The 26,882-nt window shown below is 37.8% G+C and overlaps 2 long non-coding RNA genes across 2 annotated transcripts in view; one reads left to right on the top strand and one right to left on the bottom strand.

Annotated features, from left to right (window-relative positions):
- LOC309615288 overlaps positions 1 to 20,028 on the top strand; it is a 185,028-nt gene extending 165,000 nt beyond the window's left edge. Inside the window, exons 3-4 of the long non-coding RNA XR_014236702.1 lie at positions 19,276 to 19,409; positions 19,932 to 20,028. This is a non-coding gene — a long non-coding RNA (uncharacterized lncRNA). The remainder of the gene's footprint in view (positions 1 to 19,275; positions 19,410 to 19,931) is intronic.
- The window catches only part of LOC309615293, a 68,460-nt gene continuing 51,826 nt past the window's right edge, over positions 10,249 to 26,882 (bottom strand). Inside the window, exon 2 of the long non-coding RNA XR_014236708.1 lies at positions 10,249 to 25,240. This is a non-coding gene — a long non-coding RNA (uncharacterized lncRNA). The remainder of the gene's footprint in view (positions 25,241 to 26,882) is intronic.

The raw sequence follows: 26,882 nt of genomic DNA, 5'->3' as shown, positions 1-26,882 counted from the left end.
GTTTTCCATCAGGAACTTCTGACACATCAGCACCTCTTTCTTCTTCTGTACCAGTGCAAGCACTTGAAGGGAAAAATAATTATATTAAGGACATTGTTCATATTTTTCTAGGGTGATAAAATCATACTATTTTGGAATTAAGTATGACTTTAGAAGTCATCTAGTACTATCCTGAAATTTCACAAGGGAGAGATTTGAAAGTCCAGAGAAAATAAGTGCATTGACCAAAGAACATGTGACAGTATGTGCTGAGGCAGGGCTAGACCCTCGATCTTTGGATTTGCTGAGAAGAGAAATATTGTCTAATAACTCCTTAACTAAGGCAGAAAGGGAACAGTCTATTGAGAGGTGGTAAAGCAAAATGGTTGAGCCCACAGGTTAATATTAATCATTATTATCTTTAAATGAATTTAAATAAGCTACATCCAGCTAGAAATGTGAATGGTAAAAGGCAACTTAATATTTCTTTAACGTAAAAGTGTGGAATTATTTTACTGTCTTCTAAATGCTCAGCCCCTGGCCACTTTAGGGTCTCCATAGGATTATGCTACTCTGTCATATTTTTTTCTTTTTACTTCTTTCAAGTGGTGCAAGGACAGAGTAGCAGAAAAAGATGCAGTAGAACCAGGAACAGGAAACCACAGAAGAGAAACTGTTTTTTTATCTTGCTTGCTGGCAGTTATTCCTCTTATAACAGTGAGAGAGAGGGGAGGTGCATTTCTGTCAGATAAGCAGCAAGAGGTGCTTTGATGAGGTTGAGGATAAACTCCCTGAACATTTAGAACTAATTTTCAGGGAAAAGAAAATTTCAGGATTATCGAGAAAAGTATAGAACTGTGCCCCAAGTTAGTTGTTACTAGCAGGAGGCAGAGAAGTATAACACAGTTGATCTCAAGTCTGTCTGCATAACCCAACTGCCTGTGGAAATGAAGATATTCAGATTCTAATTCAGTGGACGTGGAAAGCTTCCAGTGCTTTCAAGAAACACTCCCCAAGACACTGTGATATAAAGTCAAGTTTTATAATCATTGGTATACTGTTGAGGGTTTGGGCTATCCCGTTGGCCTGCTCGTTTGCATCTAAGCTGATCTCTTACTCACTACATGTCTTAGCACAAGTTGATTAACCCTTCTAAGCTCCATTTCCTTGGCTGTAAGATGGAAATAATATTGGGAATGGTATTATTATTATGAACCAACTCCAAAAGCTTGTCGTGAAGATTAAATGAAATCATACTTCTAAATTAATACTTAGTACAGTGCCAGGTACCCAGTAAGCATCCCATGCATATTAACAATTGAGTATTTCTTTAGAAGTTTCTCTAAAATGCTATCTTTATAAATATGATACAACTTATATATTATATATATAATTTTATATATATGATGCTATTTATATATTATATTATATAATCTACTATCTGCTGGGAGAGGCCAGATTTTATGAGCTGGCAAACAGGATGTAGTGTATCAGAGCAACAGAAAGGGCTGAAGAGTACTCCTTGTTGTTAAAGAAAAGTCTGGAATGCCAGGTAAACTATCAGATTAAGGGAGAAGATTAAGTATTGCAGGGGGTTAATATACATTGAACACTTGTTGTGTCTCATTATTTTATTTAATCCTCAGACCCAATTTATGAAGTCAGTACTAATTTTATTCCATTTTCAAACAGGGAAGTCAGGGCTTGGAGTGGTTACATCCTTGTGTGATTAGGATGTTAGCAAGTGATGGAGACTTTCAAACACACATGATAACTGCCATTTAGATTACGATGTTCTGATTGAAGACCTCCTGTCACCTAGTGTCCGTATACCCACATTGCAGCCTTTTTTAATTTGAGGGCTGAAGACACTTCACATTCAAAGTTTTAGAGGAAACTGCATTTTTTAACCTCTAGGAGTGAGCTTTATTTCCTCTTGTGTAAAATAGTGATAAAGTTTCATAGTTTTCAAATATTTTTATACATTAGAAATAATACATATACAAAGAATTTTGCACAGTTCCTGGCACGTACTAGAGGCTCAATGAACGATGGTGTACTTGCTTCGTGTGTACATTTAACGTACCTAAAAGCAACTATGGAGAGAGAGGAGGGAAAGGAATGCTTAGACCGAAAGCAGAGATAGAGGAAGTTAATAATGATTGGTTGGATAAGTGTCTACTCCTAGACATTAAAGTGCGATTTAAGTGACTTTATGGGGGTAATTTTGGCTTAATTTCCTCCTTACACATTGACCAAAAAAATAAAAAGTGAAATGGTCTCCACTGTATTAGTGGTAACAATAATAGTTAGAATATTATAATTACATTACAGTATATAATGACATAATAAACGCGTCTCTATTTTAAAGGTACTGATGAAGACTCAGTAAGATAAGACTGAGAAGTAAAATGTCTGGCCAATAACAGAGGCTCTGAAGTGTGAGTTTTCTTCTCTGTTGTTGCAGGCACATCCCCTTAAAATTCACCTGTCAGAACCTTCCAATAGGCCGCTGAATTATATTTACCTATCATAGGTTCCCCTCCCGCCAATAGAATGTTGAGAATTTTTGTGAAATGATTTGATTACGTGCTTTCACAAAGCATTAAAATAGAATTATTTGTTAGTGATTATGAACTTAGTTTGGAAGGCATAAGAGTTTTGTAATTTATATTGAAATATGGGAACATTTAAATTACATCTCTTCATTTACTTCAATTCAAAAATTAGCTGTAATCTTTAATTGTTTTGGTCTACCTTCAATATCTAAATCTGTCTTTCATTCCCTAAGTTTTTGTCATCTAAGTTTGTTACTGTTTAGATTAATCTGATGTTAACAGTAAAATATAAAGGGAAAAGCAATGGCAGAATGATGGCGTTACCACAGTTTCGGGGAAAACAGTGGAGCTACCACAGAACTTCCTTTCACTTCTCCCTTCCCCCCAGGATTTAGGCTTTGGAACTTTACAGTGGAAAGGGAGATCATAATTATCCTCTTCATCTCCCCTTTCCTCTCTTTCTTCTTCCATTCCTGGAGTGACATTTGGGTGGTCCTATCTGGGAGCTCTACCTTGGGTTGAATGAGAGCTGGTAGGGACAGTGAAATGGACCAAGGAGTAAAGACCAGGGGTAAAGAGATGCCTTAGGTGTCGTACTTGAAAGGGAAGCAAACGGGAGCTGGTCAAAGATGGCAGGTGTCTCCACGAAGGTTGCTGTGACCTAACAGCAGACAGCGTACAGATAAAGGTCAACAAAGTTACAGGGAGATCATATTAATGGCCACCTTGATTCATTCGAAAATAATTCCCTTAAGCCCTCTCCCCACAGTTGGTGCCCAATAAATGCTTTTGAATTCATGGGGGAACTAACAGTAGGCACTCAATACATGTGTGTTAAAGGTGATAATATAAACCGGCCGACGATTCATTGGGGTGGGGTGGGAGGAGAGCATGTGTTGGCGCAGAATCATTTTTCTCTCTGACCATCTCACATTTCTTATTGTCCTTTAGCTCCTGTTGTTTTGCTGGGTGCCAAGATTTCTGCTTACGGTTAGGGTGGCTTCCTGTGCCCTAAATCTCCTCTTTGTGGCACGACCCAGGGGCTCTGCTGTCCTTTGTCTCCTCCTTCAAGCTGCCTCACCCACTTGGATTTTTGTGTACTCCCCCAGCCTCGCGATGGGAAAGGACACAGTCTCCTGAGCTCACTGTTTCCTTCCTGATGCTGAAGATAGGCACACCAACCACTTGCGTTTGTAGGTTTTTGTTGTCAATTACCATGGAGAATTTACAAAGGATTACAAAAATACAAATTATGAGAATGATACTAAAGTAACAGAACCCTAAAAAATATTTGCTTGCTGGTCTCTTCCTACTCTTGTATAAGCTATCCTCTTAATTTCAAGGAGATTCAAAGAGATTAATATATGCCCCACCTTTACCTTGCCTAGAGTAGTCTAATTAGACCCCAAGCACCCTTAGACTGGATGACACCTGCTCAGGGTCCAGAATACTTCTTCAGAACCCTAAGCACAAACGATTACTCATTTCTACTTTTTAAAATTCTAAACTGCTCGTCTGAACTGCTCGTCTGAATTTTGCATTAGAAAGACACAGTATTTGGTACATCTAAATACACACACAACTTGCACTCACAATTGGAATAAAACTGCATTTTAACTTTAAATTGTTTGTTCCTTTTAAGATTATAAGTATTCTGCTATACTCCTAAATAATATGGAACATGAACTCTAAGGGCTACTAAGCAGTCCACCATATGGATTTACTATAAATTTAACTGCTCTTAGGTATTGAAATTCGTTCCAATTATCTAAACTCAGAGAATACCCCAGTGAAGTCTTTGTATACCTTGGTCCTCACTGCTGATTATGAACTCCCATTAAGTACCTAGAAGTAGAATTTCTTAGCCAAATAGTTAGGTAGCATTTTTTAAAAACATGTATAAAATTGCCGTCCTGAAGAGTTACATTAACTCAAGAGATTTTCTGACACAATCACTTTCGCCTTCTTCAAATCCTGGCTGGCTTTCTTCTGTGGCTTTATCAGGCATCCAGATATGAATTTCACAAACACTAGGGACCAGGATGTAAGCAAGTCAGTCCGTTGGGTTAAGGCAAAAATACATTGCTGGGAACTTCCATATCCATATTTTAAAGGTTTTATCCTTTTTAGCATTTTTGTTTTTTACTTTGACAAAGTTGCAAAATGGTATTAAGAAATCTTGTATACCCCTTACCCAGCTTCCCCAAATGTTAACATATTGTATAATCAACCATTAGTACCCTTATCCAAACCAGGAAATTAATATTGATACAATACCCTTAACTTATCTAAAGACCATGTTCAAATGTTCCAAATTGTCCTTTTTGTGTTCAAGGATCCAGTCCAAGATCCACATCCATTTCTCCTTATTTGTCTCCAATCTGGGAAAGACTGGAGCTCTGCCTTTATTTATCATGGACTTGACTTATTTTTAATTGCATTGGCCCAGTATTTTGCAGAAGGTTCCCTAATTTGAGTTTGTGTGATGTTTCCTCGTGCTTAAAATCAGGGTATGCATTTTTAGCAGGAATACCATATAAGTGATATCATCCATTAGAAGGCAGATGATATTGATATACCCCTACCAATTACTAGTGGTAATGTTAACTTTTGTCATTTATTTAAGATGGCATCTTCCAGGTAACTCTGTAATTGATAAGTATCTTGTAGAGAGGTACCTTAGAATCTCATCTCTCTAAATTTTCATTTTTTTGTGTTTTATTGTGTATATACTGTATTAGTAAAATGGTGAATATATATAACTTATAAACAGCTTGTCCATACACATAGTGCTCAAATGCTCAGATTTTTTTTATTGATAGGGCCATCTGACTAACAATGTTTCAGAAATCTCTGTTCCAACTCATGTTTCTTCTTCCTTAGGCTTAACATGTGACATCCCCATTGTTTCTCACAAGAAAATTTCTACTGCTGACTCTGTCCTATTATAATTTTCCCCTTATCTGCATTTTATACTGTCTTGAACCTGTACGTATTTGCAATAGACTGCTTTATCTGTTTGCTAGTTTTAAAAGCATCCTCATTTATTACCATGCTTCAGTGCCAGGCATACTTATCGAGATTTTAAGGTAGTCAAGACTTACCTTATATATGCTATATATGTCATAGCCTATATACGTTTTTATTGGGCTGTGTCCTGTGAAGGTAGCATCTGTGTTTGGTTTATTTTTCTACCTCCCATAATATGAACATAATGTCATGAACATGAAAAGCTCTCAATTAGGCTTTGTTTATTGACTGAGTGAGAGGATAAACATCTGGTACAATGTTTACTCAGTGAGGAAACATAATTACTTTGGTTCAATGACTGTGGCAGACACTCTTGGATGGCTAACCAAGTCACCATTTCCAACTTCTTTCTAACCAACTTCTAGTTAGTGTTGGGCACATGACATAGTTCCAGCTAATGAAAGAGAAAGGGAAGTCTGATATGCAGTTCTGGGAAAAGCTTCTGTTTTTCTCATATCACCCCTGAAATTGTGCTTTCTTCCAGCTCTTTGCCTCAGGTGTAGAGGTGATGGCTGGGCTGCAGCAGCCTTTTTATGACCGTGAAGGATAGATAAGAGAAAAGTGGTGCCATTGGTCCTTACATTTTTAAACTGAAGAAGCAAAACCAAGAACTATTTACTTTTGAGCATCTTACTGTATAAGAAAAGAAATCCAGATTGGTGTAAACTATTGTAGCTGGATTTCCTTCTACCTGTTAAGATAAAATATTCCTGAATTATACTCCAATAGACCAGAGAAGTAAGAATTGCTCTTTGATCTATTCAGAAAAACTTCATTGAGAAGGGGGTGTTTCATGATCATTTTTATAGTGGGAGAAATGACTTGGGGTATTTGAACGAGAGGAAATTCCCATGATGTGGTTCTGCTTTAGATCCTATCTGGAGGTGGGGATAATGTAAGCAATATAAGCGGAGCTCATTTCTGGGCTATGCCAACGGAGGGGGTGTGGGATGCCAGAGATGGGGACAGTGGCTTACACCAATGTAAGGCTTGGGGAGCTGGCAGCAGGATGGCCCAGCTCATAATGGAATAGGGAAACATGGGAATTAGGTAAAGTTAATGCAGCGGGCAGGTCGGAAACAGCGGCATCTTAAGGAAGAAAGGGGAAACCTGCAGAAAACACTGGAGATGTTATGGAATTTGGGGCAGTGGAGTATAGTGAGAGCTCAGAGCATATGGGGTCAGAAAGTTGGAATTAAAACCTCATTTCTGCTACATACTAGCTGAACAAGCTGGCCAATTCAGGTGTTTTCTGAAACTCAGTCTCCTGTCTATCTGATAATAATAAGAGAGGTTTTATTACCTTTCATGAGGTATGTACCTCAAGAGAGATATGAAATAATTACTCAAATGGGGAACGCTGGAAACTTGTAAACAAATAACATTTATCAACACCAAACTGTAGTCCAATCTGAGGGCGATTTTACACGGCATGTTCTACATGAATGTGGAAGAGAATTCTGTAAGATATATCTTCCCTTTGACTGAGGTTCAACCAGTAGAAGGGATGGCCTCTAATACGAGGTGTACCTCAAGTCTCAGCATCTTTTGTAGTTTTGTGTGCTTGGGTTTCAGTGGTGTTGAATCAAACCTCTGACTTTCTGCTCAGTTTCAGAGGCAATGGCAGGAAAGTTCAGTTCCCATAATGTCGGCAGTTTAGACCCCCTAATAGTTTTTAAGCCAGTAGTAGTTGATGAATGCTACCTTTTGGTCTTTTCACCTGTTTTAATTGAGGAAACTTCTATAAAATGCTGTTTTTGGTTCCAGCACACTCACTAGTAAGGATTACTACTCAAAGCCAAACTCATTCAGCCAACAGCACTAAAAATACTCTTGGTTTCTGCCAGTCAATTTTCTTCTATTTTCACAATTAGTTGTTCTGCCTGGAAACTGCCTGCCAACATGCAAATATCATCCATGGGCTGATGGAAATTTGAGAATGTGCTAAGCTGTGTAAGGTTTAAAAGCAACATTATTCATTCACTATTTGAAATATTTAAACAAATGTAAATCAAAAAAAAAAAGAGATGAAATCTCATTATAAGAATGAATGGCTGCTTTCCACTCTTTCTACAATATAAGCTTGATACCCATTTACATATCATTTGTAATATTAATATTATTATAGTGAAATAAATCACATCCTTCACTTTTACATTTTTAATTACATTTTACTGCATTTGTTCTTTTGTTTATAGTTAACTAGTAAAATATTTATTACATCTTACATATATTTTGGTGGTTCTGTATTTTAATCAGATTTCACACATAATCTTTTCTCCCTCTTTTTGTATCTTTTTTATGACCCTATGCACCACGGGATGTTGTTTTGTGGAAACCTCATTATTTTTTAATGCATGGCTATTTATTAATGTATTGTGTATATAACACACTATGCATTTCTTTGAATTGATGAATACATTTACATCCACTTGAGAATAAAAATTCCCTGAAGGGCCAGTCTCACATTTCTCTCGCTGTGCTAGAAGCCTATACTGATTATTTTTTCTTGTTTCGTTGAGGAATGAAGAGTGAAAAGGAGAGAAGAAAAAGACAGAGAAAAAAGAGAGACACAATGAGTAGTATTTTTACATTTCATTTTCCGAGAGAACTTTCTCTTGAGGTCAAAAATTAATGCCTCACTGCAAAATGGAATTTTCAGAGCATGCAAATTAATTTACCCTTTGTAAAATATTATAGTTGATATGCAATTTATGTTGAGCACTTGACTTGCTGTTTCTCCAGTTCGTTTCCGTTGTACTTGCTGAATCACCTCTTCCATCGCTCCACCATGTTGCACTTAGAGGATTAGATATTAATTGAATGAGGAGTGAAGAACACAGTTAACTACAATAGCAAGTACCACTGAATGTAATCTTACAGCTATAAAAAATCAAGAGACTCTCTCATTGAAAACCCTGCTGCTAACCATGAGCCCAGCTCCCCACAAGTCAGACAGCCTTTGTGAGCCACAGAGCAAGCAGGACGGAAACAATCTCTCTCCCGGGTTAATTCATCCACCACTTGCATTGTTTGAGAATTTTTCTGTGGGTTGTTGGCCGTGGGCCCTGGCCATGCATCTTGCTGGGCATCTTCTCCATGACCTTTGCCATCTTTTAAGGACACTAGTCTGGGCTCTTTCTGGGCTAGCACAGAACAGTGTTTAACTCAACTGACTGGGAAGACCAGTGACCTTAGCAGATTGACTCTTTGTTCGGTGAACAAGATTCAGGTTTAGGTGGAGGGCTGTGGAAGGGAGGGGAACACGGCTGAGGTATTTTCTCTTCCATTCTCTAGAGGGAGTCGTTTTGGGTGCTGCAGAGAAAACATGAAACCGAGAGGAAAATGTCCTCATGTTATTTTTCTCTCTCCTCCTCCTTTATACAGTTTTGCCTGACATCCTCAATTAACCGCACATTCGCAGTACTCTTGGACGTATTTCCATGACAACTCCCTATGTTTTAAATGCTTCTCTGTTTCCAAGGAATATGTATAATTTTCATATGGTATGAAGAGGGTGCTGGGCAGGAAATTTATTGTGACCTCCAGTTTCAATAAGCAAATGTGTCAATTGTGACTGTGTAGTCAGGGACTAGGAATATAAAATGCTTTCTAAGACTGAATGTACTAGAGGAAGCATTACTGTCTAGTCACAGAGAGACACAGTGTGCACTGGCGTTTTCTAACCCAATTGATCTTTTTTTCTTTTTTTTTAACATCTTATTGGAGTATAATTGCTTTACAATGGTGTGTTATTTTCTGCTTTATAACAAAGTGAATCAGCTATACATATACATATATCCCCATATCCCCTCCCTCTTGCGTCTCCCTCCCACCCTCCCTATCCCATCCCTCTAGGTGGTAACAAAGCACCGAGCTGATCTCCCTATGCTATGCGGCTGCTTCCCACGAGCTATCTGTTTTACATTTGGTAGTGTAAATATGTCCATGCCACTCTCTCACTTCATCCCAGCTTACCCTTCCCCCTCCCCGTGTCCTCAAGTCCATTCTCTACGTCTGCGTCTTTATTCCTGTCCTGCCCCTAGGTTCTTCATAACCATTTTTTTCTTTTTTTTTAGATTCCATATATATGTGTTAGCATACGGTATTTGTTTTTCTCTTTATGAGTTACTTCACTCTGTATGACAGACTCTAGGTCCATCCACCTCACTACAAATAACTCAATTTCGTTTCTTTTTATGGCTGAGTAATATTCCATTGTATATATGTGCCACATCTTCTTTATCCATTCATGTGTCGATGGACACTTAGGTTGCTTCCATGTCCTGGCTATTGTAAATAGAGCTGTAATGAACATTGTGGCACATGACTCTTTTTGAATTATGGTTTTCTCAGGGTATATGCCCAGTATTGATACAGCCATTATGGAGAACAGTATGGAGGTTCCTCAAAAAAACTAAAAATAGAACTACCAATTGATCTTTCATGCCTGTGCTTCCATGGGGGCTGCATGCAGGACCCCTGTGGCAATTAGGGATATTCTGGATACTTTCTTACTACCTGTGGGTGACATTCCCAGGCATTCAGGTTTCAGAGGCTTCCCAGCCATTGTGCTCACATATCTCTGGCTTAGGGGCGCTCAGAGGTCTAAATGGGTAAGACGCTTGTCACCTCTATGTTCTCCTAGGACCCAAGCAATGGGAGATAGGTTTTTTTTGTCTTTTGTTTTTTTTTTTAATGAGTGACTAAGAAATGTGTTTAAGGATGAATACCTAGAGTTTTCTCAAAAAATCTAGCAAACAAGACTGTAGATCAAATGATATTGTTCATTTGCTGTTCAGAGTCACTTAAATTCTTAGAAACTCAGGGTTCTCATGCTAAACTGGGACTAGTAATAATAAAGGCTCCACCATGGGCTTCCCTGGTGGCACAGTGGTTGAGAATCTGCCTGCCAATGCAGGGGACACGGGTTCGAGCCCTGGTCTGGGAGGATCCCACATGCCGCGGAGCAACTAGGCCCGTGAGCCACAACTACTGAGCCTGCGCGTCTGGAGCCTGTGCTCCGCAATGGGAGAGGTCGCGACAGTGAGAGGCCCGCGCACCGCGATGAAGAGTGGCCCCCGCTCGCCGTAACTGGAGAAAGCCCTCGCACAGAATGAAGACCCAACACAGCCAAAAATAAATAAATAAATAAATAAATTTAAAAAATAAAAAAATAAAATAAAGGCTCCACCAATGTTAGCTCTCAGTATCACTTCTGAGACTTCATCTAATGACTAAACATTTTCTGCTCTTATTTCTTTGTTTTTTCTCCATTTGTCCTCTCCCTTGCCATATCAATATGTTCTAGTCTCCCACAAAAATAGTGCCTTGACAGCTCTGCCATCTCCCTCTTTTTTTCCATGAAATCTCTCAAATTTTCTGAAGATGAGCCTAAGCTATTGTTCTCACCTGCCCTTCGCCTCCAGTCACCTCATGGGCCTAGAACTCCTAGTACTAGTTCCCAGAGCAAAATAGGTCTTCAATAAATGTTAATTTCCTCCCTGTATTTTTTTCTCTTCTCTTCTGTGCTCCAGAAATAAACATTTTAAAAACAATTTTTTATAACGGTTATAGATTCACAGTAAAACGGAGAGGAAAAGTACAGAGATTTCCCATATACGCCCTGCTTCCATACATGTAGCCTCTCCATGATCAACATCCCTCACCAGAGTGGTACTTCTGTTGCAGCTGATGAACCTACGTTGACACATCATAATCACCCAGAGATAATAGTTTACCTTCGGGTCCACTCTTGGTGTACATTCTATGGGCTTGAACAACGACATAATGACATGTATCCATCATTATAGTATCACACAGAGGATTTTCACTGCCCTAAAATCTTCTGTGCTCCTTATCGTCTCCCTGCCCCTTGCCTCTGACAACCACTGGTCTTCTTTCTGTCTCCATAGTGTGCACTTTCTAGAATGTCCTGTAGTTGGAATCACACAGTAGTAGCTTTTTCAGATTGGTTTCTTTCACTTAATAATATGCATTTAAATTTCCTCCATGTCTTTCCATGGCTTCATAGCTCATTTCTTCTCAGTGCTGATTAATATTCTATTGTCTGGATATACCACGGTTTGTTTATCCATTCACCTACTGAAGGACAATTGGTTGTTTCCAAGTTGTGACAATTATGAATAAAGCTGCTGTAAACATTAACGTGCAGGTTTTTGACTGGATATACGTTTCCAACTCCTTTGAGTTAATTCCAATGAGTGTGACTTCTGGATAGTATGGAAATTAACTTTCTACTTTCTAATTTGGTGGTGTCTTCTTAGTATAATCCACACTTCATCTCTGAAGCACCTCCCACATTGGCTGGCCTGTGTCCTTTACACTTTCTGCTTTGGGTCCCTCCCTGATGGCTCACTCTTCCTTCCCTCTCCTCTCCTCCAGCTTGGAGCAGAGACCTGCATTCTGTTTTCTCAGGGCACGCAATCTTTCCCTGTAGCACTCTTTTAATAATTTATAGATACACACTTATTTGTCTTTTTGGTTAATGTCTTTTCCAGGGACCATGTTTTACGGTTGTTTTTCACTACTAGTCCGCAGCCTAAGCTCTCCTTCTCACCCTCACGCAGCTGCTGTATTCATGATCTGAAAGCAGAAAGTACTATCCTTGATGCACAGTTACTGGTACACAGTAGGTGCCAAATGAATGAGTGAATAAATGAATGCCATATATACATTGTTGTTATCAGCGTGCTTTTAAGAATTAGCATTTTGTTTCTTTTTATTTTTCACTGAGACTGTGAAAAGATTCTCCAAAGCTTTTTAATCTTGCACAGGTGGTCCATTATTTATAGTGCTGCCTGAATCATGTACTTAAATCCAAGTTATGCCATATACATTTCCTGCTCTAGAACTTACTGCACCTCATCCTACTACTTTCAGACCGAAGTAAGTCTTACATATCTACTCCTGAACATGTGCTCCTCCATTCTTCAAGACCCAACTCCTCCTTTCTTCCCAGGCTCTTCACCCACAAGACATGGCCGTGCAGTGACCCTCAGGCCATCACAGCATGTGATTCAACACCTTTGGGCAGTGCTCACACTCTTCCCTCATCCCTCATTTCTACTCACCCTTCGACATGCTTTTGGATTTTTCCCTCGGCCCCTCTGCTGTGATAACACTTTTGTAGACTTCTGTTATTTCGTGTTTGTTTAGTGTGTCTTTTTTTCTTGTCAACCCCATACAATTGGTGTCCACTACCAGAGCGTAATGGCCATGAAGGTATGGACCAGCCCCCTTTAGTCTGGCTTCACTGTCTTTGACACGAAGTATTACAGCCATTCAAGTCTGTTGAATTATTAATAAACCCAGAAACACCTGCTTCAAACTTTCTAATGTAACGTATTTTGGTATGAGAGTATTCTTTTTTTAAATTTTTATAAATTTATTTTATTTGTTTATTTTTGGCTGTGTTGGGTCTTTGTTGCTGCGCACTGGCTTTCTCTAGTTGCAGCAAGCAGGGGCTGCTCTTCGTTATGGTGCGCGGGCTTCTCATTGCAGTGGCTTCTCTTGTTGCGGAGCACGAGCTCTAGGTGCACGGACTTCAGTAGTTGTGGCATGTGGGCTCAGTAGTTGTGGTGCACAGACTTAGTTGCTCCACAGCATGTGGGATCTTCCTGGACCAGGGCTCGAACCCGTGCCCCCTGAATTGGCAGGCGGATTCTTAACCACTGCACCACGAGGGAAGCCCGTGAGAGTATTCTTAATAGAGACATTTGGACTACCTCTCAGTGCCTCTGAACATGTGGAACAGATAACAGTTCAGTCAAGTGTGTTATTTGACTTCGTGTAAATTCATACTATATTCAATTCAGTAAACGGATTTTTGTGTTTAGAAATTACCTAGAACCTGACTAGTACTCATATAACAACTACATAACTACATAAGTGAAGAGAAAAACATATTTTTATTGGCGAAGAGTAATTGCGTGGGTCTCATATAAGGAATCAAATTTTATAGTGAGATGTGACAACACAAGCAACTTGTTTAAAGGCTCCTGCGCCGTTCAGACCTAAGACCAATCCTGTTGTTCTTTGTCCTCAGGTGAACCATCAACAATGGTTTACAGATGGATTTTATACAAATTTTATCAGCAAAAGCCTTTGCTGTTATGCAGATGCCTGTTTCAGGGGGAACATCTTATTTGGTGATATTGCATTTTCCCCTCACTTTTCAAAATATGTGAAAGCAGAGCTCTATTTATGTAAAACTATAACAAACAGACTAAAAGTAAATAATTTAATCAAAAAGTTTTTTTGTTTTTATAACAAATAGGGGGCTTGATCCATCTCTTCTCTGAGGGATACCTCAAAACATGAACGCAAAATAAATCATTCTTTGCATTTTTAGATGTTCACAATTGATGGTTCTGCTTGACCACATCAATTTTACTGATTATTCTTGGATTCGTGTAGACCCTGAATGCTGGAATTATTGGAGGCACACTTTGTTCTTCTTCCTCTTCCTATTTAGGTGTGTCTCAGCAGGGTCTTGCTTGTACCAAGGGGAAGAAGTTCCAGAATCTCTGATTCCCTTCCATTCTCCTTACCACCTCATCCATTTGTCAAAATGCAAGGATGCAAAACATCAAGCTTGAAAACTGTGTCATTGGTAATCAAGAAATATTGACGGTAATCGAAGATAAACGAAATTCACTTTATCCCTCGTTATCTGAATTTTCAGATGCGATGAATTAACTATATATAAATGGAATTTTTTAAAATATGCTTTGAATGATATATGCAAATGGTAATGAAATTAAGACATTTGATTTCATGACAAAAATTGAAAATTCAAAGTATGTCCCAACAGAAGTTATATAATCAATTATTTTCACTCTCTCACTCTCCATGCTGTTTGAATTAGTTTTTCTCCATAGCTGTCTGGCAAATGAATGAATGTATCAGACCTCGTTGGGAAGAGACAACACTGTTACTGTACTCACATCCTGCATTGGCAAATTCCATGAACAGAGCAGAACATCATTTCTCTCACTTGTATATGATACGCTTTACAGAATGAAAAATCACAGATGGCTAAGCAGGCACAACTTTCCCCTCTGTATTCAGTGGGTGTTTCATTTGAAATACAAAATCAAGATATTGTGTTTTGAAATTTTGAAACTTTTGGTTTAGTGATGTATAAGTGTATGGGAGAATTTCCTGTGATGTCAAATTGTTCCTTCCGGTGACCATGGAGATAACAGATGTATAAAGTGTAGTTGGACTATAAATTCTTAGCACTTATTAACCTGGTGCTATTACTTTTGTTCTGTACTTGTTTAGATATCCTTAATATAAATTATATATTTTAAATGTTATATATTTATTACACTTAATATTTATTATATGTGTTATTAAGTTCTTTATAGTAAAATAATGTATTTTTAAATTTATATATAATAATATACATAACATGTAATTACAATGTAAAAGATATAGTTTAATAATATACTGTATATTACTTAAAATATATTATATATTATTAATGAATATAAGTTTATTTACTATATAAAGTTTAAAATATACAATAATATATAAATATAATATATTTATAATTATATTTATTTATAAATAAATATAAATATTAATATATTTATATATCTATACAGTATATATTTATATTTATACATATTTATAAATATATTATATTTATACATCTAACCATTGATTTCACACTAAGGATGGTTCTCTAAGTGTGTAATAAAAGAAGCAGGATAAAAGCATTTTGAATTTTCTTTTATTGAGAATAATTTTATTTTATGGAAGGGTGTTAGAGTTTATAACAACACCAACTATTAAGACGGGTTTCCGTTTTTTCATAGAGTTTACTTAATATTGCATTTTCCAGTAGTTATTAAAATTAGATAATTAGCTTTGAACATAATGTTAAAAACATCAGTTAAGGAATGAATTTATTAATATATTGTATTTAAGTGGCAATACCTAGTGATTATGTAGATGCTCTCTTGGTAATGTCACTTATTCAGCCCTGGATGCCTCCTAAGGGCCAAGTAATTGTGGGAAGTGGGTGGGATTGGGGGACAATGAAAACTTAACCCTTCAGGGACCCACTGATAAATGTACAGGGTGCAGCGGTAGCACATTGAAGTTGCCTGCCATTCCCATTCTGAAGTGGCATCAGTAAAATGGACAGCTCACTGACCCAGATTGGCCATCTCTCGACCTATTGTGCTATTAGCAAACCTTACCAAAGCATAATATGAAACTAATTTTTAAACTATTCCTAAACATATGTTCAGAATCTTAAGAGATATCTACAAGATTTCAGTTTATAACTAAATGTAGGTAAGAAAGGAAGTGTGGAATGTTGCAGAAATGCTGCTCTTAAAAGCCTAATTACAAACTTAAAAAGCTTTTCGAGATTAAAATATGTTTAAACAAACTATAAATATAAATATTAAATAATATATAAATATATAAAATGAATCACTTATAAGACACAGAACTGAAAAAATGATCCTCTAATTACCTTCTATAATCAAGCATCATTTCCTCTAAGAAGCTGCAAGCTCTCGTAATCCTCCTTTAATTTTCAATTTCATCCCCATAGCCCCACTTCTTCTCCTGCCTTACGTACGCTTGCAACAATTACTCCTCTGATCGAGAGGAAAAAAAGAAACTTCCTACCATTATGGGGGGATAGAAACTGATGAAACAATGAGGGGACACATCTGACCTGTGTGAAGGTAGATGCAACGCCCTCACTTACCTGATTTTGACCATGTCTAAGCCCAGTTCCTGGTAGGTGGTAGCTGCTAGAAAACCTTGTATTCTCTGGAACAAACCAGGAGGCGGCAGCTGCCAGGGAGCTCAGTCCAGCCAAGGGCTCCTCTTTGTCTCCCACCTACTTCATATGTCTTAGGGATTTCTTCAGATCCAAAGAAAAACATTAATTTTGCTCTCATGCAAAATTAGAATCTAATCAAGTTAAATTACAGAAGAATTACGGTTGCACTTAATACTTGAAGAAAGTTTCTCCCAGAACCTTTGTAAGATATTAACGTATGAATAGAAGAATTTTGGATTTTTTTATCTTTCTTTTTTCTTTTTATATTTTTTATTGAGTATAGTTGATTTACAATGCTTCAGGTGTACAGCAAAGTGATTCAGTTATACATATATATACACACATATATGTATATAATCTTTTTCAGATTCTTTTCCATTATATGTTATTACACAATATTGAATATAGTTCCCTGTGCTCTACAGTAGGTCCTTGTTGTTTATCTATTTTAAATATAGTAGCATGTATTTATTAATCCCAAATTCCCAATTTACCCCTTCCTGCCCCTTTCCCCTTTGGTAACCATAAGTTTGTTTCCTATGTATTCTGTGAGTCTATTACTGTTTTGTAAATAAGTTCATTTGTATCATTTTTTTAGATTCCACATATAAGTGATATCATATGATGTTTGCCTTTCTATTTCTGATTTACTTCACTTTGTATGATAATCTCTAAATCCATCCATGTTGCTGCAAATGCTATTATTTCATTCTTTCATATGGCAGAGTAATATTCCATTGAGTATATATACACATCTTCTTTATCCATTCATCTGTCAATGGACATTTAGGTTGCTCAAATCATCAAATCTCAAAGGCAGTTTTTAAAGTATTTTCTCGTTAATATTAACACGAACTTTGAGAAAACCATGTAACAAATTCATGTCCTCTTTGGCAATAAGGATGATATTTAATAAGAACTTGTTAACTAGATCCCCATAAAAATATAAAATCAACAGATGTTACTATTGTAAGATGTGCCCAGAGGTACAAGTATGACTTTGAAATAAAGTTTTATCAATATTTCTGATAAGCACATGACTGACCTGGCTTGCTTTAATTTTTAAATAATAATAGATTTAGACAGGCATATTACTAAATTTAGAGTTATATTTCTATAAAACTATAGTTTAGAGTGACATATCCAATATATCAAGATAACAACATATTCTCTGACTTATATGCTGGTTTCAGATATTTGTAAATCTCATATAATGAAAATAACATGCTGCATTCCACATTTCATCACTTTAAGAAATATCAGAGTAAACATTTGAAAGATATTGTCAGAAACATTTTTCTTTGTACTTGGCAACTATCTGAAGGTCAGGAAGGGAAGGAAGAGTCAAAGGTGAATGGAGCCCAGTTGTCTGGAAGAATGAGGTGCCAATAGTAGAGATCACCACATCAGGAGGGAGGGTAAGCCCCTTGAGTAAAATATGAGTTAAATTTTGTACCTGTATTTGGAGGTTCAAATCAGATATCTAGGTGGAAGAGTCTAGAATTCAGTTGGGAATGAAATGAAATAAAGTTGAAGTAGAAATAGAGATTTGTGATTTCCTTACGTAGAATGGAAACTGAAGAGTTTGGAGGGTGAAAGAAGGGTTGAGGCTAGAATTTCGTAGAATCTGAAATATTCACTCCATTTTCTAATTTATTATTTAAATTGGGTCATAGTATCAATATATAATTCAGTTAGAAAATAATTACCTCGGATGGACATATAAAATATATGTCCATCTGAGGTAATTATACATATAAAATATACATATATAATTGTATACATAAAATATAATATAATTAATTTTATACATATACATATAATATAATTTACATATAATTTATATTATAATTATACTATATACTTTTATATATATAATTTTATACTTATAAAATATATGAGATTTTAAAATATAAAATCTTAAAAAGCAACAATTGTCTACATCAAGAATATTATGTGGCATGAGGTAATGCATAAAATAATCCATCAGTTACCAATTATGTAGATATTAAAAGAAATAGGCATTATAAGTAATTACTTGCTTTGGAAATGTTTCCTACATTTTGACTCTCAAATGTGTGTACCCCAGCCAATTTATCTCTTCTTTCCAGAGTGTGCTTTTAATTAATGTTTACAGTATGTAGACCACTAGAGATTTAGTTTGAAATGGAAGATTAAATTCTGAAATTTGTTTCAGTAAACAGATGAAGGTTTAATAATTTTGTTGACTTTTAATGCTGATTTAATGGGAAGATTTTTGAGGATCAGATGTTAAGACAAACAAACAGAAAAAAACCGAGCCTGAGATGTATGTTTCTAGGCAAATAAATGAAATATTTACATCTATTTTGTAAGCTTCTTCATAATGACTTGTTTTCCAGTTCTGAACCATATTTTGTTTATAGAAGAAATTTCAATATTATAACATAAAAAAAAATTGAGCCTCTGTCATATCAGAATGAGTCCTAAAGTTCATGAGTGGAGCAAAGTAAGAGACTGCCATTGTTCTGATTGTTCTAGATTCATCAGGCAAAGGCGATTTTGGCCAGTTCTGGGAAATATACTCTTGCTCTTTCTCATTGGATTTGAATGTGAGGAAATGAAGTGTAAATGTGCTCTGTGAACTTGTGCCTTTGAAGGGAGAGCTCGCTGAAAATGAAGCCATCATAGGTGGGAATTGGGACTTGGTAACAATATTTGAAACTTGTGCCATGTTGCCCTGAAGCTGACCATGTCTTTGATCTGTTTCAGTTATGGTGCCTAGTTCTTTTTTTTTTAAATCTTAAAATCAATTTGGGGAGGATTTTCTGTCCCTGTAAGCATCCTAAATGATAGAACAGTTCTCATTGTTGATGACTTTGTTTTTTTCCTAAGAAATTCCTGAACACAAAACCAAGGAGAAAAGTCACATCTTAAAGTACAGTTCCTGGTTCAAGCAATGACCATATCTTACCCAGTTTTCAGGAAGTCCTCTGGGTCAATCTGGTTCCTTCACCGCTCCAAGCAAGGTGAGGTGCTTTCTATACTCAGATAAAGTTTTATGTCCCTGCGGCTTCACTTGAACTTTTTACCTGGGGGCTGCATGGTCGTAACTGAAACGCTGTCGCCTGGTGTATTCTGAGCACAAGACTGGGAGATGCTGCAAGGTCCAGTGACGGGGCATTTTTGTGACAGATGTTGGGACATCTCCTGACCGCAAGTATGCATGGCTGAACCACGATGATTTCTCAGAAATGATACACACTGAGTTCCCTCTGTCTTTTTATCTCTTTTCCCCTTTTTTTCAAGGAGGAAGAGTTAAACGTAGACTCTGTGTAAAGCCCTACATTCTTTGTGTTCATTTTAAGGCAGAAGCAGGTGTACCTCTGTTCAGCCCAGTGTCCTACAAGCCCTTCATAAGTGTGACCCCAACCTCTGAGACTCAGTTATGATTTCTGTCCAAGGAGACATGATAATAACTCTTCATTGTACTTTACCCAATATTCACATGCCTAAAATCAATCACATGTATTTGTGCCCTTGTCTTACAGATGGGGCTACTGAAACTCAGAGAACTTGGGACTAGCAGACTGGTCTTTGAATAGCAGGTCCAGGCTCCTGCCACCATTCTCGAGCTTGGCTTCGAGCACTAAGGTACCCAGTACATGCTAGTACAGCCTCCTGTCTCCACATTCAAGGACCCGGCTGCCCTCTCCTAACAGGAGCGTCAGAGAGAATGATCACAAGCCCTGCCTATGCTGTCCCCTACACTTCCTCTCATCCTTTGACTCTGTCCCTCTCACAACATCCCCAGAGCAAGAGCAAGAAGGTGCAGATACGCTTGCCTCGGTACACACACACACACACACACACCCGGCCTCTCATAACACCACTCTCTTTGGACTAGCTCTGTTTGCATTTTGTCCTTTTTTTAAATTAAAGTACAGTTGATTTACAATATTCTGTTAGTTTCAGATGTACAGCAAAGTGATTCAGTTATATATATATATTTTTTTTTTTCTTTTTTTTCAGATTCTTTTCCATTATAGGCTATTACAAGATATAGAATATAGTGGAACTTGCCGAGAACCTTATTTTCAACCAGTGCAATGATTACCATAAATTTTTGTCCATGAAAAAGCACAAATCCTTATGGAAAACTCTTTGTTTCTTCCTTTTGATGTGAAGAAAACAGAAGACATTAGTTGGCTGCTTAAACATATTAGAGTTTGTTATTATTTAATAAAATATGTCTCTGTTTACTGGGTTTTTTTGCAAAAATGTGTTGTGCCATACCAAATTCTTTGCAGTAATTCCAAGCTGCCAAGAAAGTCTCAAAGGATATTTTTAGTGTGATTTTTAAGCTCTGTGAAATCAACTCCTATTTGGACTTTAATTAGAACAATACAACATCAGATCTTTCCCTAAGGCTAGCTGCCGATTCACCTCCTGTAGTTGCGTCTTATCCCCATGGCTGGTCAGGGGAGAGTGAAAGGAAGGCTTTAGAAACCTTCTACTTGCTCTTTGCCAAAGTGCCATCTTCCTCCCAGGACTGAATCAGAAATCAGTCTTGATCCCTTGCTGGTGGGAAGTCTATAACAGCACTGTCTCCCCATCCTTCTGTTTGTTTTTAGAACAACTCCAAAAACGACAACATTTTTCCAGGAGATGCATCGCTTAGCACAGGGAAATGCCAAACAGCACTGTCAGTTCTTATCTCAGAATCCCCACAATTCTTGCTTTAGGAGATTATAAGGATTTTTAAATTTTTATTTGTTTTTTAAAAATAAAGACTACATCCCCTGCAAAATAGCGAGTGTATTAGAAGAGATGCTTCTTTGGTTGTTTTGCATGAAGACATTGCATTTCTAGAGGGAGAAGTCAGATGTTGGTTGAAGTAGTTCAGGGAAGTGTTTACATCAGGACTGTGGGCTTCTTATAATGCGAACTGTACCATATGATCAGACTATGTGAGCAGACTGCTTGATATTTATTTTTTTTTAGATCATAGCAGGACAGTACTGATAGTAACAACTTAATTGAAGTTGCAAGCACTTAAGGATAATGAGGGGTGATGATTTCATGTCTCTTAGTGGTATGCTATTGTTACATGTTTCTGCCAGAGTGGACAGGCTAAAACGGAAAGTTGTCTGTTAGTTATTCATAGGTATTTTTCTACAATAAGTTTGCCTCGCCAAGCTTGTTTTAGAGAAAATATCAATATTTTCTCCCTAAGAACATATCACCTAGAGGCTGTGACAAACACACACTGGATTGCTTTGAAGAATTCTTTCAAAATCTCCACGTTAAAAAGTTAGAAAAGAAAAAAAGGTACAATAATTTTACTCTTGGTTGTCATTCAGCAACATCAAGCTCGAATGGATGTTCTACTTTTGAGGATTAGAGAAGAAAAAAAATTGATCCGTGTTTTTCTTCCCTCCACCTTTTTTTTTGTTTGTTTGTTTAAACATAGCTGTAGAGGATCCTGCCCTAGACTGCACCTTTGCTCGGGGAAGGTTTTTTTTTTTTTTTTTTAATTAATTAATTAATTAATTTATGGCTGTGTTGGGTCTTCGTTTCTGTGCGAGGGCTTTCTCTAGTTGCGGCAAGCGGGGGCCACTCTTCATCGCGGTGCGCGGGCCTCTCACTATCGTGGCCTCTCTTGTTGCGGAGCACAGGCTCCAGATGCGCAGGCTCAGCAGTTGTGGCTCACGGGCCCAGTTGCTCCGCGGTATGTGTGATCTTCCCAGACCAGGGCTCGAACCCGTGTCCCCTGCATTGGCAGGCAGATTCTTAACCACTGCACCACCAGGGAAGCCCCCCTCCTCTTTTTTGAAAGAAATTATGATGGGCTGAATCCACATCCTTTTCTTCAACCATTATCTAATAATTCACCAATTCTTTCCAGATTTTTTCAACCTCCAATCCTGAATCCAACTGGGCATGTCCTACAAGTATGTCAAACACAGTTTTCTCCCCAGACACGCTCCTCCCCTACGGACCTTTAGCAATTGGTAGGTACCATCATCTACCCAGATGGCCAAACCATGCTTCTGTGAGTTACCATTGACCTCTGAATTTTTCTTACCTGTCTTTTCTGACCACTAAATGCCATCTTTTTGGAAAAGACCCCTGGTCTGGGCTGTTCTGTCATTCATTAAAGCAACAGTCTTCATCTAGTTTTGGACTCAATACTGATGAGTTCCGAAAAGTTTAACCCATGTTTACCAGCCTAACGGTGGCCAACCAAGTGAAGACATGAGACGTGAGAGAACAAGAATGGAAGTAAACTGCTTTCTCAGACATGTTCACCTGGGTGCTGGGGCCCAGCGCTGATAATTCAGCCAGTGTTTTAACTCCTGAGATGTGCCCAAGGTGTTAGGAGAAAGTCACACCTGACATCCACACGTTGCCATCCTCCTGAGTCCTCTTGTCTGGGAGAGAGAAGCTGGAAGGCTAAAGGCTCATTGCTCCAAAGGATTTCAGAGGGAGAAGGAGCGGCCTTCCATGAAATAGGAAATGTGGGGTTTTTGTGCATTTGGAAAAGAGTGAATACGAACCTTTCATCCATCCTCAATTTCATATGTTGCTGCTAATTTATTATGGCAATGATTCATGGACAAAATAATCCAAAAAGACAGCAGATCAATTTCCAGTTTGTTAACAAAGAATATATATTAAAAGTGTGATTAAAATGTGATTTGTAAGAAATCAGTATCTGAAAATCCTTTGAAATCTAATTCCTGGGACTTCTAAGCTTCTAGAATTAATATATTAAGAATTCATCAATTTCTCTGACTTTAAGAAATTGTTGAATCTCCTCAAAATTAATAAATTTATATATTTCTTTTGAAGTAACCTGGTTGCTTTTCCTTGGGATTAAGTCATTATTATCCTTAGGAGTAACTTCAATTTACAGCAATTTTCTTTTTTATTGTCTCTTAAAATACACAATGCATAATAATGCCACATTTTAAACACTTGATCAGTACACAAGCTCATAAATGGTCCTTTCTCTCCTCCACCTCCTATTCTGCCGTCTACCCATCACCAGCAAGGAGAAGCTACAATGGGTAACAGTGAGGGTTCCCCCAGGTCCTCTGGCCATTACTGCATTGCATTTAATAAAACATAACTAGACTTACTGTTTGCCTTAGTTTTATTAGCCTATTCTCTTCAAAGCATGAGCCTCTGACTCTCTTTTTGACTATTACAGTGTTCTGCATATGGAAGGACCCGTTGATTCAATGATCCCTCCACTGCTGTGTATCTTAGGGGGGAAATAGATGGTGTCCATGTCAAGGCTACCTCCTAAAATATCTCTCCACACTTTCTGCTCCTCCTGCCGGCATAGGTTAGGGCACTATCTACTCTTTCCTGAATCCTTCTGATAATCTCTTACTAAGCTATCTCTCTTTCTCCAGCTTTCATTCTAATTCATTATCACCTGCAACTGATGTGATTCTTTTAAAATGCAAATTCCATTTTATTAACTCTGGTTTATACACTTTCATTCGTATAGGAGGAAGCCCCTCTCCTTAGCATAAGCAAGACCTCTTATGAATGAATCTCTCTTGTGTCTACTTTCCCCACCTCCCCTCTGTCCCTTCACCTCTGTGCATCCTGGATGCCACACAAGCTATCTGTCATTCTCTGAATACACCCTCACCTGTCTTGTCTCCATGTCATTGACCTTGCTGCTTCATAAATGTAGAGTGACTTGTTCCGTTTGGCTTTTCTTGTGAACACCTTTGGACTCAATTCAAATATCATCTCAATTTGCCTGGTTTTCTTTCACAGAGTTAGAGACCTTTTCTGTGCTTCTGTGAGCCCTTGTACATACCTCTGCTCTATGTATTTCAATGACTATCTCCTACAGGGACCATGTTTTATTAATTTTCATGTCCCCAGCATCAATCAGAATGCCTGAAAAATAGTAGAGATAAGCAAAATAAATATTTATGTCATGAATAAGTGAATGAATGAATCAGCAAGGGTGAAGGTGAGGCAACTTGATTACCAGGAAATGGAAATTAAAGGTAGGAGAGAGAAATATACAAGGCATATGAAATTTATCAAGCAATTTTTTTAAATCAATTGACCAAAAGTCATAGTATTTGCAAAAGACAACAAGATTCAACATTTCAGACTCAAAACCATCAACCTGGCCCCAACCCACTCCATCTTCCCACCACAGTATCACCTCTACCCCTGATCACACTTCTCTGTCTGACCTCTATCTTTTTTTCTGGACCTCACTCTTAGTTTACCCCTATCAATAAGCTTCTACTTTTCTCCTAGCCTCCTGTCTACTTCTTACAGTCTCATGACTCTTGACACTCTGATCAATCTGACACCTCTGTCACAGTGCTGATCCAGATCCAAGGGGCAAGATGGAGCATCTGTGGCTATTTTACTTCCATTGAGATCAAAGGCAATTGAGACTCAGTTTGGATTTTGGATGCGATTGCATTTCTTTATGCACAAGCAGATTTGTTCCTTTATATATACAATAATGATTGTGCTGCTTTTAATTAGCAAAGTTAGATTTTTAGATACTATTTTTTCCAGGGACTTGCCTAAAATTTTGCTAATTGATTCCAGATGAAGAGTAAGACTGGAAATGTCTCCATGGCTTGAATCGTAAGCTTTCATGTAACTGTGTATAAATAAAATGAAATTTAATACGAGTCATTCAGCTATGCCTTTCAGTTAAGAAATTTTATGCAAATGATAAAGCCCAGAAAATAGTTTCTAATTGATAAACTTTAAAACAAATGATGCACAATTTAGAGCAATATTTTAATTTTATTTATTTATTTTTGGCTGCGTTGGGTCTTTGTTGCTGCCCGCAGGCTTTCTCTAGCTGCGGCGGGCGGGGCTACTCTTCGTTGCGGTGCGCGGGCTTCTCATTGCTGTGGCTTCTCTTGTTGCAGAGCACGGGCTCTAGGTGTGTGGGCTTCAGTAGTTGTGGCACAAAGGCTCAGTAGTTGTGGCTCTTGGGGTCTAGAGTGCAGGTTCAGTAGTTGTGGCACACGGGCTTAGTTGCTCCGCGGCATGTGGGATCTTCCCTGACAAGGGATTGAACCCGTGTCCCCTACATTGGCAGGCAGACTTTTTAACCACTGAGCCACCAGGGAAGTCCCCTAGAGCAATATTTTAAAAGCATAAATATCTAGGTATCATCTGAATCTTTATCATGAATATCAATAGTTAAATGATGCTGTTTATTCTAATCGTATTTAACCCTATTTTTATGTTTAAGACTAAATGAAGAAATTCATCCTGCAACCTACATTAATGATAATAGAACTTGTTACCATTTGTTGAATGTTTATTACACGTGTCTGGCATTTCGTTTGCATCCTTTAATTTAAATCTCACAACAAGCTGTGAGGGAGGCATTACTTTCTCTGCTTCGCTAATGAGAACATGGACGCTTGGGAGCGGAGGTGTCATTCCCAGCAGAAACAGCTCTTGATTGGAGGGACAGACACTTGAATCCAGCTCTAACTCAGAAGTCCGTGTAATAGCCACCAGTTGCTCCTGCCCACTACCCGCATGCATACGTTACCTCCACGCCTAGGGTTGGAAGCATTTCAGGGCAAATGAATGTAGTTCTGTTGCTTTGGGACTTCGCTACATTTCAGCATCCAAGTCCTTTGTGGGTCATCTCTCACTAGATGGGTAGGCTTAACGAGATTAAGGCTGTTTTGTCTTTTTAATGTTCCATTTCTGGACTCGTCATTTCTGCTTCCCTTGTGACCAGCAGAGAGGAAGTGACATAGTATCTGAAGCTCATCTTAGGTCGTTGATCCTAGGCTTTTTTGGGCAGAAGAATTAATGCAGGAGCCAGTTAAAATGCAGATTCCAGGATGTTGTTCCTCAAGATGAGTTTTAGTAAATCTGGGATGCAGCCTGGCTGTCGATAAATTAGTAACAAGAGCCCCTGCTTCTTCCATCCCCCCTTCTTCTTCTTTAATGCAATATAACTAACATTTAACATTATATTAGTTTCTGCTGTGCAATGTAATGATTTGATATTTGTATATATTGTGAAAGGATCATAACAATAAGTCTAGTTAATATCCATCACAATTACACATTTTTTTTTCTTGTGATGAGAATTTTTAGGATCTACTCTCTTAGCAACTTTTAAATATGCACAATGGCACTATTAACTATAGTCACCACGCTGTACCTTACAGTCCCATGACCTACTTATTTTATAACTTGAAGTTTGTACCTTTTGACTCCCTTCACCAATTTTGCCCACCCTCTACCCCTTGTCCTCTGGAAACTGCCAATCTGTTCTCCGTATCTATGAGCTTGGTCTTGTTTTTTTCAAAAATCATCTTTATTGCTATATACTAAGTGTCTCAGAGACAGGGTTTCACCAGAGAAACAGAATCAGTAGGATAGAGATTTAGTCTAAGGAATTGGCTTTTGTGATTGTAGGGGCTGGCTAGTTAAGTCTGAAACTCTCAGGCAAGCTGTTAGAA

Source organism: Balaenoptera borealis (genome assembly GCF_965194805.1).
Source record: "Balaenoptera borealis genome assembly, chromosome: 17".
Taxonomy (NCBI): domain Eukaryota; kingdom Metazoa; phylum Chordata; class Mammalia; order Artiodactyla; family Balaenopteridae; genus Balaenoptera; species Balaenoptera borealis.
Note: the sequence above shows the minus strand (reverse complement) of the source record. Positions and strands in the feature narration are given on the sequence as shown.